Genomic DNA, 20940 nt, shown 5'->3' on the forward strand with positions numbered 1-20940 from the left:
ACAAGCGCTGTATGTTGAGTGAATTCGGAACTGAGAGGTCAATCATAGAAAATTTGTTAAGATTGGGTAAAAATTCACTTCGCCTTAATTGCCTATGATGGGCCTATCGAGAAGACAACACCACATATATCTATGATTTCGGCGTTAACGAGTCCATTATTTGTTTGGTACGATACTTTAGTTCTAAAACTACAACACAAAGTATTTAGGAGCGCAAAGTATTAATATTTACGCATTTTTTCAAAAACAATAGACGCACTACAAGCAAATTTTATTTATCTATTTATTTTTTACCTTCATCTACGAAAATCCAATATCCATGGTGGTTAGGTGGATTTATGAAATAAATTTCCCGGTTTTTCCCGATTTCCCATCATAGTTTTCCCTGTTTCATATAAATATCTACAAATGGAATACTGCAAAAAGGCACCAAAATTTCATCAACTTGTCAAATTTTGTTCCAAAAATTAAATGAATTAATATAGGGGAAATGGCTCTAATGTTGGCCTATGGATCTAAGATTGGACCCATCGCTAACAATCTGCTATTTATCAATTTTATCTAGATAAACGCGTAATTGGGACGGTACTGGATATTTTTGGTCGCTATTGAAAATTTAGTCGATTTTTGAATTTATGTATGGGTCCAAATTAGAAGCATTTAGGCCGACATTACATCCATTTCCCCTACATAAATCCGAAATTTTAAAAGTTTTTAAGAGTATTGGAATTTAAACACTGAAAAAAATTCTGAATTTTAATTTTAAACGAAATAATTTACAAGCTTCCATACAACATAGCTGATATGCGATTTTGCGATAAAATTTACATAAAATATCGTGTAAAATTACGGCAAATCTAGCGTTAATAACTAGTGCACTATATATCGCAGAAATGTACATGAATTTTTCATGCGGTGTAAATTTTTCATGATTACATTTAATTTTTTTGAAAGCCGATCATTGGGATCGATAAATCGAAATTGGAAATTTATTTAGAAAGTTAAGAGAGATCCATTGGAATCTCAAACTGAACAAGATCTCGAGAAAATTTCAAGATTACAGACAAGGAAACATTTAAAATATCATATATGGCGTAGTTGTCAAGACTCAAAATCTTGGATTTGCTATCGACTGGTAGACGTTTCGGATGGGATATTTATCGGCAATACAGTGAGTAAAACGATTTGTCTTCTCTACTTCGAACGTTTCGATGTTATATAACATCTTTTTCAAGGGTTTAGGTTTCTAACATTGAAACGTTGAGAGTAGAGAAGATAAATCGTTTTACTCGCTAAACGACAAGACTACAAAATAAAATAAAAATATAGCTTAGACAAAATTTTAAGACCTTTTAAAGGAATTCTGAGGAGAAGTTGCAGGTAATTTTGAGAAGAATTTCAAGAAAATTGTAAGGAGAAATAAAGGTAAATTTCAAGCTACTTCAAGACTATTACGGGGGATTGTGATTAGATTTCCAGTGAAGTCTAGAGCAATTCAAATGGTATGTTTGATCAAGGACTTCTGGGGTAGCATTCCAGGAAGATTAAGAAGAATGTTCCAAGAAAATTATAAGGAAATCGAATTCTCAGAATAGTTCCAAGGAAATTCTAAGAGATTACACAGCAAAAAATAAATTTTAATTTTACAGTCAAGAGGATGAACATCAATCATGTTGAAAATCTCATATAATTTTTATGACCACAAAAAGAAAACAAATGCAGCAACAGCAGCGTAATGTCAATTCATGTACTGTATTAATGATAATTTTGTCCTTTTTGTCAAGTAATATTACACCATATTTTTGACACGATTTAAGTGAATCCACTTTGATGTGATATCAAAATTAATTTATTGCTGTGTATATAAAAGGAATTTTAAGAAGAATTTATATAGAATTCTGACAAACAATCCTGTAGAAGTCTGATGTGAATTCCAAGATAAGTTTAGGGCAATACTTTGGGAAACCTTGGGCGAATTTCAAGAGCAGGAGAATTCTACATAACTCTGATAAGAGTTTCATGAAAATCAGCTGAAATGTTCAGTAAAAATGCACAAATCCACACAATGATTTACTGAACATTTCAGCTGATTTCATGGTACTTATTAACCTTTCTACAGCAGCTTTTCCGATGATATATGGTACAATTACACTTCAAAATGGTGCAAAGCGGTGCATACTAAGGAGCATTTTCAAATGCTTAATGTACAGTTTTCTCTATTTTAGGGAGCGTACTTTAAATATGGGGCCTCATAGCCTAGTCAGTAAAGGCACGGTATTACCAAGCCGGAGGCGGCGGGTTCGATTCCCGGTCCGGTCAAGGGAATCTTTCGGGTTGGAAATTTTCTCGACTTCCCTGGGCATAGAGTATCATTGTGCTTGCCACACAATATACAAATTCATGCATTGGTATTGGCATCGAAAGCTCTCAATTAATAACTGTGGAAGTGCATTTAGAACACTAAGTTGAGAGCACGCAATAAGCTAATATGCACTAAGCAATAAGCTTGAAATGCGAATAAGAAGAAGAAGACTTTAAATATTTACTGAGCATTTTAAGATTTTTTACGTATTTTGATCAATCATTTAAGGAGCAACCCGATCTATTTTAAGGAGATTTGTTTTACTTATTAAGGAACATCGTCATTGTTTAATGATTCATTTACCTTTTAACCGTTTAGTAGCCACCCTGAAAATCGTTTCCGGGTGGAATTGAAACTCGTAAGACAAGTTTGGAATCAATATCTATACGACGTGTGCCGCTTTATCAAATCTTACGGTACGTATAGAAAGATAAATAAAGGCAGAAGATTACTTAGATATTCGATTGGAATGATAAATATGAAATTGTGTTTCGGCTTAGCAGTCTTGAAAAAAAAAGCGCTGATTATGGCATGGTAACGATAAAACAGTAATCTGCGCTTTTCTCCAAGACTGCTAGCTAAGCCGAAACACAACTTCTAAGTTTAGAAGTCATCTAAGTAGGAACATTCCATTTTTTGTTAAAATTCACTCGAAAAAAGAGGTAAAGTTCTGGTTATGCTTAGTAGGTCCAAAGTTAGACCTAACTCCTACTGGGCACAGAAAAAAAAAACCTAAAACTCCGACAATTTTTCAGAATTTCAAGACTTTGATATTAAAAAAAATCTTGTTCTGTAACGCGGACTTCGAAAAATCATCAAGATGTGGCGATTTATTTTTCAGGCATTCTGAACTTGTAAAAATGTTGGATCTCAGATCAAAATCATTAAAAAAATTCAAGATTCTGTAGCATTAACAAATTTCCGTATTTTTAAGACTGTAAACAGTTTTGAGGAATCGGATTAAAAAAATTGAATATGTATGAATATGTATCCGATGGTTGTGAATTTTGGACGACTTTGTGAAAATGGTTCTCGAAAGCAACCCAAGTGGAAAAAGAAGAAGAGGCACGCAGCGGCAAGGTGGATTGACCAACTAGAAAGCAACCTGCGGACCCTTCGCAGACTGCCAAACATCGCAAAACATTCGATTCACGAAAATCAAAATTAATAGATCGATAAAGGCTACAACCCTTCCAACTTTACGGTAGTGACAGTCCAATATCTTGGCAGCCAGGCAGCGTTAGTCAGCGGTATCAAGAGCCGACATATCGTGAAATCTCCCGTAATATTTAAACAGGGCCGATCAGTTTTCGTAAACAAACCGAAGTACGCCCGGGCAAACCAAGAACACTATCGGAGAATTTCCCCTACGCGATGGTGCTGCATTTAAAGTTTTGTTTCAAGAGCTGATAGGCCCTTTACAAATGTTATGCGAGAAATCTGTGTTATTATACGTTAGCGAGACGTGGTGTGATCAACAGAAAACAATCAAAAGCAGCAGGTCTCCATCAACCGATGCCTCCGGTATATAATTCATGTATGGTAGCCTCACAACTTGATCTCGAATGCTGAGATTCATCGTCGATGTCATCAGAAGCCTATATCAAGAGAAATTCGAGAACGTAAGTGGAGGTGGGCCACACACTACGAAATTTGCAAGCAAGCACTGAATTGTAACCCGGAAGGACATTGCAGCAGAGGCAGACCCAGGGGCTCATGGCGGCGGTGCCTCAACAAGGAAATAAAGGAAGTCGACAGGAATCTGACCTGGGACCAGGTCAAGGTAAAAGCGAGCAGCCGCCTAGGATGGAAATCTTTCACTTTAGTCCTATGTACCACTAGAGCTGTGCAGGATACATGAGTGTGTGAGTGAGTGGTAATGGCTACGCTGGAAACTATCGTTTGCGAAGATCGAATTACTGCGTAAGAGTCCCATGACCTCAGGGTTAGTTCAGTCTCAGCAGAAACAACTACATTTGATGCCGGTGCTGTTCAAATGCCCGAGAAACGGCTACACGGATCTTTACCGAATCGTCTAACTGTGACAGCCAATCAAGACAAGACAAGCCGAAAACAAAGGACGGTAGAAGATGCGTTCCATAAAGCATGGACATGAATTTACGAGAATGTATCAATTGCATGGTGATTAGTGAATCCCGATTAGTAATAAGTAATTAACCGGGTCATTGCTAAGAAAGAAGTACTTTTCTTGAATCTTGAAATTTGTTCTGCGTCGCAGTCTTCCAAATTTACCTAACTAGGGTTAACTACCCCATTTCCGGCATATTAAGCCCAACCCGCACTTAGTCTTTCTTAATCTAGCGCAGTTTTGCACCAAACGGAATGTTATTATTACTGATGGCTTCAAAATTTATTTACCTTTCCGTACGTACCGTAAGATTTGATAAAGAGAAACCAGTCGTTGAGTTATTGTCAAAAGTCTAACACTGTTTCTTGATGCCAAACTCGTCCTAAACGCATTGAAACGCCAATGAATTCACTTCGGCGTATCGGATGGATAAAACATGATTAATCGGAGCGCCTCTTTTGTTTTTGGGAATAATGGGTGCAAACCTTCATATCACGCGTTCTCATTGACTTCGTTCGGTAGCTTATTAACAACGCATAATTGAGTTTTTAACTCTGAAATCATGGATTTAGTTGAACTTTTCTGCTCGATAAGCCCAAAATGGTCGATTAGGCCGAAGTAGTTCTCTACCCTACCTCGAAAATTCGCTAAAACGATTTACATGATTTTTTTGGAATGTTCTCAAACAATTCCTTTTGAGTCATTACCCTTCACATTTTCAGAATCAATCTAAAATCAATTGGAGATTCTCTCTGGGAGTCCCTTCAAAATTTCTTCATAACTGTACATACATTCTTTGCAGAATTCTCAAAAAAAAAATCATTAAATTTTTGTATAGATTCTCCTTGAACTTTAAAATTTTTCTAAGAATTAATTGAAGTTTCCTTCCATAATTCTATTTAAAATTCATTTGAATTCTCCTAATAATTCACATGCAATTCACATCTGAATTATCTTAAAATTTTGCACAGAATTATCACCTGAAAATTCACTAGAAATTTTCGAAAAAAAATTCAGTAAAAACGCCCTTGGAATTATCGTAGCGATTCCCTTAAAATTCTTCTCAGAATTTCTTTAGAATTGAACCCTCAAGATTAGATTCCCTTTGTATTTTCCACTAATCCTGGAATTCATCTTTCCGTGTAATTATCCACAGAGCTACTTAAAATTTTTACTCTAAACTCTAAAATCTCTTAGAGACCTTCCCTAAGCTCTTTTAGAAATTTGATCTGAAATACATTGACGTTAATCCTAGAATGCATTCATAAATCTCCTTCAAATTCATTTGGAAAAATATCGAAAATACTCTTAATAATTCTTCAAAGTGATGTATCCTGAAAATAAAATCCAGTCCAAAGATCTTGGCATTTTTGGACACCTTATTATTATTTTTTCCAAAGAGAGGACGACGTATATTTTTTCCTATATGTCATCGAAATTCACAGGATTTCCCGGTTTTTTTCTAGCCACATCGAATTCCCGTCATTTTCCCGGTTTTCCAGTTTTCTTGTTCACTGCTCACCCTGATCAGTTGGTAATACGGTAATATCTCGATTTTGACAGCCCCCTGTTTGAAAATCGTTTCTAATGTTTACGAGACCCATGCGCCTTTTTAAGTGGCCTTCTTGCACTTAAGTATGTCTCAAACTGCAATCTCTCATTCATCAGAAAGATTTGGAATTACGGGTATGCGAAATTATTGTTAGATAAAAGACTGATGCGCGGAGGGGCTGACAAAATCGAATAGTTACTGTACTGAGAACTACAGTAAGCATTCCGAGAAGAATTCCAGAAAAATTGGACTCTGAGAATAGGCCCAAAGGATTTTGAGGAAAATTTAAAGAAATTCTTAAAGACGATAGCTCAAAGGAAAATAGCATTTCCCTTCTCAGAGTTCTTTTCATAAGTCTACAAAAATATATGAGATTTTCATTGGGTATCCACAGATTTTTTTTTGTTACAGTCTAGAAATTCTCTGCAGGACAGTCAAATAATCATGAAATTCATCCTGAGATTCTCTTCGAGTTTTAAAGTTTTTTTTAAAGAATTCACTGAAGCTTTCTTTTTATTTATTTGTTGAACTAAATTCATTTGAATTCTCTTAATAATGCCTATGCAATGCCTGTTCTGAACTGTCTTGAAACTTTGCTCAGAATCATCTTGGAGTTTCTTCTTCTGTACTTGGAATTTTCCTTTAAATGCTCTAAAAACTCTTTCGAGATGTTCTTGTAATTATCCTTGGAATTCAATCAACACTCTTCGCAGAATTCTTTTCTTCAAAAATCTATCTATTTGGATAAAGAGAGTAGGAGCGAGAGGATTAGTAATTTCCATTTAATTCTTCTACCTTATTTGCTTATCCTTGACAGATACGCTTTTTCGTCTACAATGTGCGAAGTCTTGAAGTCGAGTATTATTACATTACACTGAAAAAGTCTGCAAATTGTAGACGAAATACGCGTATCTGTCAAGGATACGCAAATAGGCTAGTGGAATTAAATGGAAATGACTTCTCTCCGTCTTTATACAGGTTCCAGTAAGACGCCCACATTCATCAGGATATTTACATGGAATTTTTCTCGGATCCTGGAATCCTCCTAACAATCGTCATGAAAATATCCACAGTGCTACTCATGAAATTCATCCTTAAATTCTCTTCGAATCTTGTAGATTTGTTTTATTAAGAATTCACTGGAGCTTTCTTTTTATTTTATTTTTTAATTAAATACGATTGACTTCTTCTAATTATTCCCATGCAATTCTGCTCTGAATTGTCGTAAAACTTGGCTCAGAATCATCTTGGAGTTCTCCTCTAAATTCTTCTGATAATTCACTTGGAATTTTCTATTAAATTCTCTAAAAACTCTTTTCGAGATGTCCTTGGAATTATCCTCGGAATTCAATTAACATTCTTCGCTTGGAATTTTTCACGGATCCTGGAATCCTCCTAAAAATCGGCATGGCATTTTCCACAGAGCTACTTAAAACATTAACTGTGAACTTTTACAATTGACTTGAAGTTCTTGTCAAAACTCTCTTAAAGTTCTTCCCTAAACTCCATTGGAAATTTTCTGCTGTAGTCTCCAAAATCTCAGGATTTATTTCGGAAAAAAATCTAAAATTCTCTTGATTGTTCTTCAAAGTGACTTTATCGTGGAAATCTAGTCCAGTCTGAAGGTCTTGAATTATTTTCAAAGCCCAAAATCTTTTTTTTCGGAGAGAGAACCAAGTATATTTTTTCCCGATTTGTTATTGAAATTCACCTGTTTTTCTCGGTACCTTAGCATTGCTGAATTTTTCCCGATTATCCGGTTCACCGGTCACCCTGCAAAAGAGTTCTAGGAGTGATTCCTAGGATATTCATGAAAGAGTTACAAGGAAATTCTAAAACGGATCCATGTCTATTGCAGAGGAGAATTCTGAAGAGAATTAAAAAAAGTCTAAAAGTTTGCAACGGGATGCTTAAGAGAATTCCTATGGAGTTTTCGGAAGAGTTACGAGATGAATTCAAAAGAAATTTGGAAAAGTATAGCAAGGCCTTTCTGAGAAATTTTGAAAGGGTATTTTAAAGAGAACTATGAAGAGAATTTTAAGCGTATTATACCAAGGGACTGTCCAAATTCCACGTGCACAGCTTTCGACAGGTTTTAATCCCCCTCTCCCAGACTGCACAATCATCTACAAATTTTCAAAAATGTGTGTGGACTGTGGACTCCCCTCTCCCCTAATCTGTCCACGTGGCATATGGACAGCTTCCAACACGTAATACTACTAAAGAGTTGAAATCATTCAGATTTTAATTTGACAAAGCTTAAGCAGAATTATGACGAACAGAACCAGACAAACTCGAATCTCAATGCTCACGACACCACTCACAACCGGCCACTGACTTAAGTGAACGGAAGCTGACACGTAACCGGACTCGTAATCCGCAAAATTCAGCTTAAACATGAAACCAAAAAAACCCGAAAAACATGCAGACAATAAGCGGAATTTTCAATTATCTTTCCCAAAAGCACCACGTTGTTCCTACTCTAACCAGACAGTTCCTTTTCTGCACAACCATTTTCCAGCACGATCGCACACACACACACACTCATTCTCTCACTCAGTCCCTCCCTCCCTCATTCACTTCGTTTTCCCTTCGTTTGTTATATCTAGTTTTTCCACTAGCAGCAAAGAGTGAGAATGGTGGAAAAATCCACCAAACCGCATCTGCATCGTCGTCGTCGTCATCGTCGTCGCCGCAGCCCACGACGACTACGGCTGCCACGCAGTCAAAATGCTCTGCTGCTGTACCGAGTCTACTAGAGTGCCTAGGTCGCGTAGAAGAAAACGGATAGAAGATAGCTCCCCAGCCCCAGCACTACACTAGTGGAGCAAAACGACCATCAGACAAACGGACCAACGGTTCCTCCACCATGCCACTACAGACATACGGCGCGGCAGTGCCGGGTACTGCCATTATTGTTATTGAATAGACAAGTACAACCGGGAGGGTGTGCAGAGCGCGCAGACACACATTCGAAACGCATTCCAAGTTCTAGCAGCAGCAATAGCAGCCAAAAACGGAAGTTGTTAATTATTTTTCATCGTTTCCCTTCGCACATTGCCTGCCTGCTTCCTGGCGAACGAGCGACGAGACACGGTCAACTCCAGAGATCCAGAAACTCCGACTGTCGGGGCTTAAGGTTCTTTTGGTTGTCGCCATTTTTAATACACATTACAGACACACCGGCCCTAGAACAGATCGAGTCCACGCTTACAACATTAGCGGGGAAGATGGTGATGATGACGGGTATAATTGCAAAAGCAGAAAGTTTCGGTTGAGTTGTCGGTTAACTCCAGCCAAAGCTGACACGCAACCTCGAGGATTTCTGACTGAGACTGACGACTTGCAGAAGGTGGAAAACGGGAACAAAAATCACGTTTCATCAACCGAGATAATGAGCACTACACACTACTGGCACTGGCGAACAGACGGACCGAACCCAATCATGCGGTCATCTGCCCATGTGGTGGACTTACTTTGAGGCTACGGTTGCCGGTTTCCTAGCTGCGGCGTCGATCAACCGGATCCGTAGAGCTGGGTCGTTCCTCCTTGGTGCGAGTTTTAATTAATGTTATCGATCTGCCGGGGGGTAATATAATCCAATTTTCACGGTTAACCGAACGTCGTCGTCACTGGCAGGCAGTCAGACAGCAGTCGGGTCAGCTTTCCGGAACACGCGAGGGCTGGATCTGCTGGAGCAAAAACCGCAACACTCTGTGGGTATTCGAAGTACACCGGCGGCGACTGAACCGTGTTGTATGTATCGTGTAACTTGCGGAACTTTGGGACTTGAGCACACTACTACTGGCAATCTTCCAGATTTTCGCTTCAGAGCTCACCACTGTAGGAAACACACTTTGCACACGATATTCTCGAGATATTCTTCCGATATAGGAACTTGCACACTTCCACTTGAACCTGATTTCTTGAGGATGATCTTGGGAATGGCTATTTTCTGTTGGGCGTTGTTGTCACACACATTCGCCGGAAAAACACACTCTACAACACTGACGGTGGTGGCAGTCGCGAAAAACCGAGACGTCGACGGTCCACGCCTAAGGAGTGCAGCGCAGCAGTATAGCAATAGAGGATCTCTACGGCGATGTTGGCAATAAGCTCAAATTCGCACTCTATGTATCTCTTCTTCACGAACGAACGAACGAACGTATGTATGTATGATGGTCCAATTCTCTTCTCGGGAGAGCTTTCTGGCGGCGCAGATATCTACACTACACGACTACAGCGATACGCTTCCGAGGGGGGGAGGGGGTGTTCTTCGCGAACTCTCGCACACACAGCTTTCTGCTGACACTGCTGACTCCCTTCAATAGGAAGTATGTCGTGCCGTAAGGGGGTGGTGACTCAAGGAACCCGACGAAAATAACAATACTTCACAAACCACCCAAAGGCGAATATTTTCACGTACTCGGTGGGACACACCAACACCAACAGCCGTTATTACCACCGATTATCGGTGGAAAGGGATGATTCAGAACACGGTTCCCTTCAAGGAAAACAACTATCCTCGCAGACTACGACGAAACTACGACTTTCTTTGGGGCAGTAAACGCGCGTCGTTATCTCGGTCCTGTCAACGAACGGGGCACACTATCGGTCTCCGGAATGTGGTCGCGTGGCAAATACTTGCTAGCTGACTCAACCTGAACCTGTCTGGAATACCGAGAATGTGATGACGAAAACAGCAGTTCGGTCCGAACCAATCCGTGTTATCAACCGTAGGTACAAAACTGAACTGACGAGAATACATCCATCCAGACGTGACCGAAGCACCACAAGCAGCCACTCTCCAGAACTCTAGCTCTCTGGAAATGCACGCCCGACGACGACGAAAGCAGCGAGAGAGGGCATCTGCGCACACCATCACACCCGTTACATACTTCCAATAAGAAGACCAGCGATTCTCTCTACAATTTCCTCAAGTTCAACTGCACCACCCTCCGGACGAAGACGACCTTCCAACCATCCTTCCACACTTCTCCAGAAGCCATACAAGAACCATCTGGATCTCACTCTCCCAAGTGAGTCAAGTCACTCATCTCTACAATAATAAAAATCCACTCTCCTCTCAACTAGTCCACTAGCATACAACGAATCACACACAGGCAAATCAACCAACCTCCCACTCACCTACCCATCTCGCATCGCGTCGGGAAAAGAATCACCCTCCATCTTCAACCCCACACATCTTTACCAAACAGCAAGCGGAGTGCAAACCAAAGAAAACAGAGAACAACCGTACTCACACCAATACCGACTGACTACGACTACCACCACCACTCCCCTCCCCCCCCCCGCATCCGACGACCACACTACTTGAATACTGCTGCTTTCAGAAGAAGTTCGAGGAGAAAGGGAATTTTGATCAAAACATAGCACGGTAGTCTCGTTCGTTCGCTTTGGCCGCTGCTCTTGGCACCTGCTGCTCACTTCCGCCCACCTTTTCCAGGTTCCAACAACCACATCCGGAAGAATCGCAATCGCGCAGACCGGCAACAACGAACAAACGGTCCAAAAATGTGCTTATGATGGATTAACGATTGCGAAAAAAATAATAAAAACAGCAAAGCATAAAACGGAAAACTTCTAGTCATCCCCTCATTGGACGTCGCCGTCGTCGTTGTTGTTGTTGTTCGATTAGGTTCATTCTTCCATCCGTTTATTTGCTATGAACGGAATTGTGAAGTAAAAAAATTGGGAAGCTTAATTTTTTTTTGTTCCTGAAGGAGCAAAAGGGTCGTCGTTGGCCGGGCGGTGCATGTTGCATTTTTAATTAAATTTTCCGAGCGACATCATCGAAGGTAGGTTGTTCGCCGAAGAACGAGTTGATCTATTAGCAATTTATGGAAGGTTAGGGGTAGAAACTTTTTCGGGTGCCGTTACAAATTACAACAAATTTGTCCCTCGTGTCGTGTCGTGTCGTGAGAGGAGTTCGTGATGAGCACATCTAACGAGGTGGATCCTAGAATGGGAGATGTGTAGTTTGTCGGTGTTTTGAATATTAATCTAGTTGTCAGCGGGCGTCGAAAAACTAAGGTAAAGTAAAATTAACATGATTTTAAAACAAAACTTACAAGCGAGAAGATGGTTGTGGATTCATTATTCAAACATCCAATACTTAGGGCAGTTCCATCAGCTCCATTGTTCAGCGGTTCTCAATCTTCCGTGAATTGCGACTCACTTGGAGAGGTTCCATAATCTCGCGAACCACCAATATTGTAAGGCCAAAATGGTCCTAAAACATCAAAATTGAACAAAAATCTACAAAATGGCTTTGAAAACTACATATTGTCCTTAAAAACGTCATAAATAACCCCACATATTTCCAAAAAGGTCAAAATGACCCAGTAAACGTCAGAAATAACCTAGAACCAGTAGTAAACAAACGCCAAAACAGCTTTGAAACTTCGAAAATTACATTTGAAATGCCAAAAATGACCTAAAACCGCCCAGAAATTCTTTATAAACGACTTTAAAGTCTTAAAATGGTGTGATGTGTCAAAATGGATTTAAAACGCCACAATAGACCAAAAACCGACAGAATGGTTTTTAACCCTGTACTGCAAAAGTCCGCCTTTTGGTTGGGTAACTTTAAAGAGCTGGGACCACAAAAATCGAATTGTTTAACAAATGTTGTGCCAATGATTGGAAAGTTTCTCTGAACATGGGGGATAATCTGATTGAAAAAATATTCTTGACGTATTTCAGAGTTGATACGTGTTTTGAAATATACCAATAGTGCACCTTCAAGGATTTTGAACGTTCCTCAACTCAAAGCTTCCCGGAAAACCCGTGTTCCGCTGGATAATATATATAATTAACTTTAAATATAATTAAAGTTGATACGATGTCAATCAACACTACAACATGATCGTACTCAGACAGTATCCACGATTAAAAGATAACTTTTACGATAGAGATTAAGCGGTTTGCACACCAAAATCTTCAGTTGCTTTTTATAGGATGTGAAATCTCCTGTGACCTAGTGTTCTTGCCTTCTCATTATTAACGACCGTCGTTCTCTCAGTGTTCACTCGGCTGTAGAGCAGACCACTCTCGATGTCTGTCACGCGATCGTCTGTTTACTCGGCTGCAACCATTGTGTGGTCCTCTTCATTGTTCTTCATCAGCAGTTCTTTCGGTTGATGCGTCGACGACTTTGGAAAGCAACCGTTTCGTGATGAGTGCTGTCCACGTTTTGCGTCCATTGCTGCAATGGAAGCGCTCTGCTCCCGTTGGCGATACTGCCATACAATGAAACCACTGGAAGCGGCTTCCGTTTTGATCGAGGAGGCTTATTGGATAGCGGAAGATAAAGTCTTTATTGTGTTGTACATTTTAACTATAGTTGTAAGAGGTATTGTATAGTGAAGAAGAATCCTCGGCTCTGTAAAGTTTATTCGATTGAGCCTTATCAAATAAATGAATAATAAACCGTCGTTCTGTATTGAATTACCGTTGTCACATAAACACATACACTCCAAAGAGTATTATTAGCGAATTCAGAATTAGCAACTCACAATTATTTAGTTTTAATTAATTTCAATGCAAACTGCTAAACGGTAATTGATATCCTAGCCTTAAATTGTGGGTAATGCTTCAAACAGCATTTCATTGAATGCCTACGCACAGCTTTGATTCAATGCTTAGGTTTATTAATTCCTAACCAAAATGTATGGAGTAAAACTAGTGCTCATGTCGTTGTTTTTTTTTAAATAATCATTACGATTAGTCAGCAAATCCACATCGCAATCAAAACGCGCGTTGGCGAACCGTTAGTGTGAATGATTGCCACCAATCAAATCGTGGTAATTTCAGAGCTTTCATCGTCACGCGATTCAGTCTCTTACTGCCCGCCCTATGTGTCCCGTCAACACTGCCTGTTGTAGTAGTCCTGTACTCGTTCCACACGGGAAACATCAAGTCACGCATCGCCGATTGCTCTAGGAATAAATGTGTGTGTCTTTCGTGCATACTTTTACCGATGGTTCTTCAACACGTATCTCTTCCGAAGCCCCCCCAAAAAAAAGGAAGAATCAAACTACCCATCAACTGGGCCCGGAGTGGGTGACAATTGCTTGATATTGTGACGAAGAAGGTGACGTTGACGATGGTTGAAATGATTTTGATGACGTCGCAACACTAAACGGAATTTCCGATCCAGCAGTAGGTAGCGGCAGTGCACAGTGGGGGCGCAGCTGATCGTAATTTAACATTGTTTTCTTGAATTTTAATTTTTAATATTTGTTTCAGATTCTCAGATAGATTTTAGCTTCTAATACAATAGTTCAGGATAATCCGACAAGGATTGCATTTTGTGCATAGCTGTAGAGATAAAATTTCGTGGAAAAACAGTAATTTTTTTACCAAGGCTTGATCTTTCAAGAAGTGCAATGTATGTGAACAGATAATTTCAATAGCATAATTTTTTCTCATCCTTCACTTTATACAATACAATGACCAAAAACCTAAACTAGATCACTAAATCACTATTTCACATTGAAAATCATTTTTAGACATCTATAAGCAAAAATGTTCAAAATTGCGTGGAAGGGTTTTTCAAAGCCATTCTAAATATATGAACCTCATTTGCTCAAGTTTGTGATTCTGTGTTAAAATTGATTATTTTCAAGAAGGTTATTTTTTCGGTTATATTTAGCAGCCACCCTAGGGTTCCGATTTTGTATTGAACTAGTGCGCTAAAAATATTTAAAGATGAAAAAAGATGCCAGTATTATTTTCAGCTTTACGTGATATTTGCAATACTAACTACAAACTAAAAAATTTAGAGCCACCCTAAAATTTTAGATTTTATCATATATAATTTTGAACGCAAACTGTGGGTTCAGGAGCATTAAATGACTTAAAAAGTATGTTGGCTACGATTTTAAACAAAAATTTCATTACGACCGGATTATGCATGGGGTTGCCCCCCTGTGCAGCGTGATATGGTCATTATTATGATGATGGTTTCGAAGTATAGTGACGCCAAGGACGGACAGCGCATTTGGCTGAAATGTCTGTCATAATCATTTCCAAAATGACGGCCATCGAACGGAATACTTAACGGTTTTGAATGTGTATGTGTTATTGGATGAAAAAAAAAAGAGACACTGAATGGACATCCAAATCTTACATCAGCATCACCGTCATCAGTGAAGCTCGTCGAATAGATAAGCTTTTGCTATGTATTCGTCACGTCAAATAACGTTTATCACACTTAGGTGCAAAGGAATCACATTCAATACAGTTTACAATTTACAAGATCGGTTGAATGTAAACTGCCCAGTAGGGTGTTTCATTTTGAAAAAAGTGATGAATTTTTGATAGGCCACCCTCCAGTTCGATTCATAGCCCCAAAATATGAACCTGTGCAAAAAATGGTAAAGATTGATGAAGGTTTAGAGGTCGCGCCAATGATTTGGATTTTGTATGGAGATTTTGGTGAATTAGTATGAGAAATTATTGATTTTCGTTTACATTGCTCTAACTTTGGTTGTAGTTGTCCAAACGTTGAAAAAAAAAAATATGTGGTTGTCATGACAATGATCAACAAGCCTGTTGTTGTTGCGATGAAATTGGCGTTGTTGCCTTGTACATATTCATCTGTCAATTTACCCTATTTTGCCATTTTTTCACATTTTTATAATTCTTGATACGCTGCAAAACTGAGCGTAGCAACTGTAGGCTTTTTGTTTATTGCCATAGCAATAACATACTAAATTTTTTCGACATTTGGACAAGTAGAAGCAAAGTTATAGCGATATAAGCGATTTTTTAAATTCTTCCATAGTAATTCCCATACAAATTTCAAATCATTGGCGCGACCTCTAAACCTTCATCAATCTTTACCAATTTTTGCACAGGTTCATATTTTGGGGCTATGAATCGAACTGGAGGGTGGCCCATCAGAAATTCATCACTTTTTTCAGAATGAAGCACCCTACTGCCCAGTGGTCTAGAATGGGAATTAAGCAGGATTAGTTGTCCTACACCCAAGCGGGAAATGTAAGATTCTATTATAAATTGTTCATGAAAAGTTTGCACAATTTGCAATGTTTCGCGACATGAACATTTTTTTTTCCTCTGTTTGGGACCTAACACCACTGCGACCAGTAATTTAATCTATTATAGACGGATTTCACGCCAACTCATCCAGTGGTTGGCAGCACCCTCTCAGAACCTTATGGAACTTTGTGGGTGTGGAGACTTAGCAATTTTAAGCAACTTTGCGTACTTATTTTTTTCAAAATTTATCTCGCCTAACATTTGATAAGGGTCAAAGTTTTTTGTCGATTTTTTTTTTCAAATCGATATAGCTTAAAAATGACAAGCCCTACAAAAAAGTGATGTATGGCGAACTTTTAGCAAATAATCTGAAATTTTATAAAAAAATTTAAATAAAATAAAAAATCGGTTTCTACACTCTAAAAAAATATATTTAAAAATTAAAAGTCATTTTCCCAAAAATGGTACCCCTCAGATTTGCTTGATATTTTTTCTCATGAAAGGCAATATAATTACCTAACTTTTCTTCATACATCGCAAAGTGGGCGCTTTTAAGGAAAAAAAGTTGTTCGAACAACAACTTTTTCATGTTAATTTTTTTTTAGCGTGTTTCACTCAAAGTCGAATAGTAATACGCGCACAACCTTATTAAAATTCGATTAAACTTTATGGGTATACTTTTCTATAATCTGGGCGAAATCTAGCCTAACATTTGAAAAGGGTACAGAGAAGTTACCTGCAAATCGTCCAATAAGAGTTCAGAACAAAACGTTCTAATGAGGAACAGCCATCTCAGCATGGTTTGCACTTTCCTGTGATGGATTGTATTATAATATATGCATACACTCTATCCAACTTCTATAAAACCACCCTCAAATTGTTCCAAATCAACAGGTAAACTAAGTAAAAATCACTTAGTATGTTTTATTCATGAAAAGATTTCAATTCATGTATTTGTGATTAATTTAATTAGAAAAATAATCATTCATTTATTTTTATGTATTAGGTGTGTCCATTAGTAAGCAATATGCATATATGTTTATACCTCATCTCTCAAGTGAATACATATAATAGCGCAGGTAACTTAACGATTATTTAAGGCATGCCTAAAATAATCGTTAAGTTACCTGCTATATAGCAGTTATATAACAACGCAGGTAGTCACATGAGAGATATAAGGTATAAACTTAAAGCACCGCAGTCTGTTTCTACCGACATAATCTAATATTTAAGTTTGGTGATATCACAACAATGCTCATAGTTGCTGTAGTGCATAGTTGTTGAAAGTGTAGTGCTGCATAGTTGTTGAAACGAAAAAGTGTTTATATATACAACAATGGAAAAATCTGCTGAATTGATTATTAAAAGGGTGCAATGTAGTGCCAACATAAACAATCCCAATTGCAGCCGCAATAATTTACGTAATTTATCATCAAGTCTCATAGAGAAAATACATTCATGGGGCTTTGATCATCAATTGGATGTAACAATGCGTATTTGTGAATCGTGTCGTGGAATTTTAGTGCACAATAGGACACCTCTCCCGAAAAAGAGGCGATCGGATGGAAAAGAATCAAGCCATGCTCGGAAGTTTGAAGAGCCGCAACCATCAACAAGTCATCAGCAATCAGAACATCAGGAATTTGATGATACACTAGGTAAATAATAATAACTTTAACTGTTTCAACTGTGTGGTTTAAGGATTGTACATTAGAGTGATGCAAAATTTGAAATTTTCGCTCCACAATACTTAAACGATTCCAAATCGGATCCTGACTAACCTCTGAAAATTTGAACCCATTTGGTGAGAAACTGAAATGGCACAAACCATTTGAAGTTTGTATGGGAATTACTATGGGAAAACCAAGATTTTTGTTCATGTCTATCTAATAATTCACCATATCGGTATGCTTCAAAAACTTTCAATTTTACTTGTAGGAAATTTTCCCAGCTACAACTTTGCTGAAGACCCCTTTTTGATTAAATGCAAGGATCGAAAGTTATTAATGGTTCAATGCACTGATGTCTTATGATCATGCTCAATCAACTGCTCAGCAGGCAACATTGGTGTTTCTGGGGCGTTAAATAGGACACAAAAATTATGGCTACTATGTCACACTGCAAAATACAGTGTTGCCTACAGAGCAGCTGCTTGATCATGTCATAAGTTTACCAATCTCTTAAATAATTAATAACTATTTGCTGTCTCGTTTTACATAGAAACGATCTTCAGCAAAGTTGTAGCTGAGAAAATTTTCTATAAGAATAGCTATCGAACTGTTTCGCAGCTCAGTATGGAAAAATACTAGAAGGCAATGAACAAAAAGTTGAGATTTCCCATAGTAATTTACATGAAAGCTTCAAATGGTTTGTGCGAAGTCTATTTCTAACCAAATGAGTTGTAACTTTTGGAGGCTAATCAGGACCCGACTTGAAACCATTTAAGCACTGTGGAGCGAAAAAGTCAAATTTTGCATCAGTCTATTGTACATCGAAGATACAACTTCATTTTCAACATTTTTTTAGAGCACGAGCTGGATGAACCGCTTATCGTACAAATTTGATCGATTGGTAGGCCAACCTCGGTGAACAATCTATCAAATTTTCACGACTGTACGATATGCGGTTTATGCAGCTCGTGCTCCACAAACATGGGGAAAATTCAGATGCGGCTTCGATGTACCGTAAACGGGGATGTCTTTGATAATGGAGGTAACTTTGATAATGCAGCTAATCCAAAAAGTTATGACTTAATGCTCTTCGTATTCATTATTTTGGAAGGGAACATCGGTTTCCTATCCAAAATATTGCGTACGATGTGCCTTAAGTCATAAATTTTTGGCTTAGCTGCATTACCAAAGTTACCCCTATTATCAAAACCACCCCCGTTCATGGTACTATCACCTTAACAGCGTTATATATTAATGTGTGGTAATATTTTTTTTTCTTTTCTTTAATTTTACAGATACAGATCCATCGCTAGAATCAATCCCATCAGCGGATCAGATCCAAGGTCCATATAATGTGGAACAATTCAATTGTATAGCTTCAACCTTACAGTTATCACCAATTTCATCGAGAAGTATGAAAGTATGAATTATCGTGTTCAAAAATCTGCAGAGATCACAAAGGCAGTGCGTAAAAATATATTTGGGACGGATTCAGACGATGTCAACAAATCAAATGATTTTGACGAAATGATCATGCAGTTAAAGGAGAAATTTAATTTGCCTTCTACGAGTACAAATGACAAATTAAATGCTCCCTAAATCATGGTCAGTGAATCAAATAGTTAATGAGTTTAATGCACCCCATCATACAGTGAAACAGATGAAAAGGCTAGTCAGAGAACAAGGTATTCTTTGTAGTAAGAAAGCAAGAAGTGGTCATGGATTTAATGATACTGAAAAACAAATTGTTTTAAATTTCTTTGACAGTGATGATATTAGTAGGCCTATGCCAGGAAGTAATGATTATGTTTCTGAATATCGAAATGGATATAAAGAGCATGTTCAGAAACGTTTATTGATGATGTCTCTTAAAGAGGCTTTTATGATTTTTGAAGAGAAATACAAAAGTGTTAAAATCGGATTTACTTCGTTCACTCAGCTCCGACCAAAGCATTGCATACTGTTGGATAGTACAGGTACACATAATGTATGTGTCTGTACTATACATGAAAATGTTAAATTGATTATTAATAGTGTAAAATTTGATTCATATAAAGAAATTGCAGACAAAATACTTTGCAGTAGTCCTATTAGAACCATAGATTGTTTTTATCGTACATGTGAAGAATGCATTTCCACAGATAGTATCGTGAGGGAACTTACATCAGTATTAGAAGCAGATGATATGGAAGAAGTTTTATTTCAACAGTGGTTGACTACCGACCGTTGTAATTTGGAAACTATTATTAAACCTGCAGATGAGTTTGTTCAATATTTGACGGAAAAAGTTGAAAAGCTCATAACCCATGATTTTATTCATAAAGAGCAATCATCTTACCTAAGTAATAAAAAAAATTCTCTTCAAAACGGTGAAATTTTAGTGATTTGCGACTTTTCTGAAAATTATTCATTTATTATTCAAAACTCAGCACAGGGGTATCATTGGAACAATAATCAAGCTACGATACATCCTTTCGAAATTTACTACATAAAAGAAAACAAGTTGGAAAATTTAAGCTTTATTATTATTTCAGAAGTATTGACCCATGATACAATAGCAGTTCAATTATTTATATCAAAATTGTTAGATTTCATTAAACAATCTATTAGTTTCACAAAAATTACTTTCATGTCAGATGGAGCAGCGGCTCATTACAAAAATAAAAAGAATTTTGCCAGTTTGTGCAACTTCAAGTCCAAGTATGGATTGGAAGCAGAATGGCACTTCTTCGCAACGTCTCATGGGAAAGGCCCATGTGACGCAATTGGAGGAACTCTCAAACGAATGGCAAAGAGAGCAAGTCTTGCTCGAGATTATGGAAACACAATCACAACTCCACAAGAACTGTATGACTGGGCAGTTAAACAAACAGATACAAGCATAACAAAATTGAACTTCTGCTTCATATCAAATGATCAATACACAAAGATGTCCGATGAACTCAAGGAGCTGTTCAGTCATGTAAAAACTATACCTGGTACACAAAAATTTCATTGTTTTGTACCTATTTCTCAAAACATAATTTCTACTAAGCGATTTTCACATTCAAAGGAAACTCCGAAAAATTTCACTCTGTTTCCGATAGACTAATAATCAATGAAAAACTCAAATTATGTATGGAGAATTATAGGAAAATAAATTATGCACTAAACAAAAACACTAGAGTTTTCATTTATTAAAACACCATTCGAAATGCAGGAAAATCCTCTGTATTAGGCCCTTTCAAATGTTAGGCTAGAT

The 20940-nt window shown here is 37.8% G+C and overlaps 1 protein-coding gene across 9 annotated transcripts in view; it reads right to left on the reverse strand.

Annotated features, from left to right (window-relative positions):
* The window catches only part of shep (alan shepard), a 584228-nt gene that overhangs the window by 294717 nt on the left and 268571 nt on the right, over positions 1-20940 (reverse strand). Inside the window, exon 1 of one of the 9 annotated variants that reach the window (XM_065234648.1) lies at positions 9480-10760. The exons of the other annotated variants lie outside the window; for them this stretch is intronic. The gene's annotated coding sequence lies outside the window, so the exon portion shown is untranslated. Of the gene's footprint in view, positions 1-9479; positions 10761-20940 lie in introns of those variants that run through there. 9 annotated transcript variants of the gene reach the window in all.

Source organism: Ochlerotatus camptorhynchus, unplaced genomic scaffold, assembly GCF_037179485.1.
Source record: "Ochlerotatus camptorhynchus isolate MF236.1 unplaced genomic scaffold, CSIRO-AGI_Acam_v1.1 ptg000434l, whole genome shotgun sequence".
NCBI lineage: Eukaryota > Metazoa > Arthropoda > Insecta > Diptera > Culicidae > Ochlerotatus > Ochlerotatus camptorhynchus.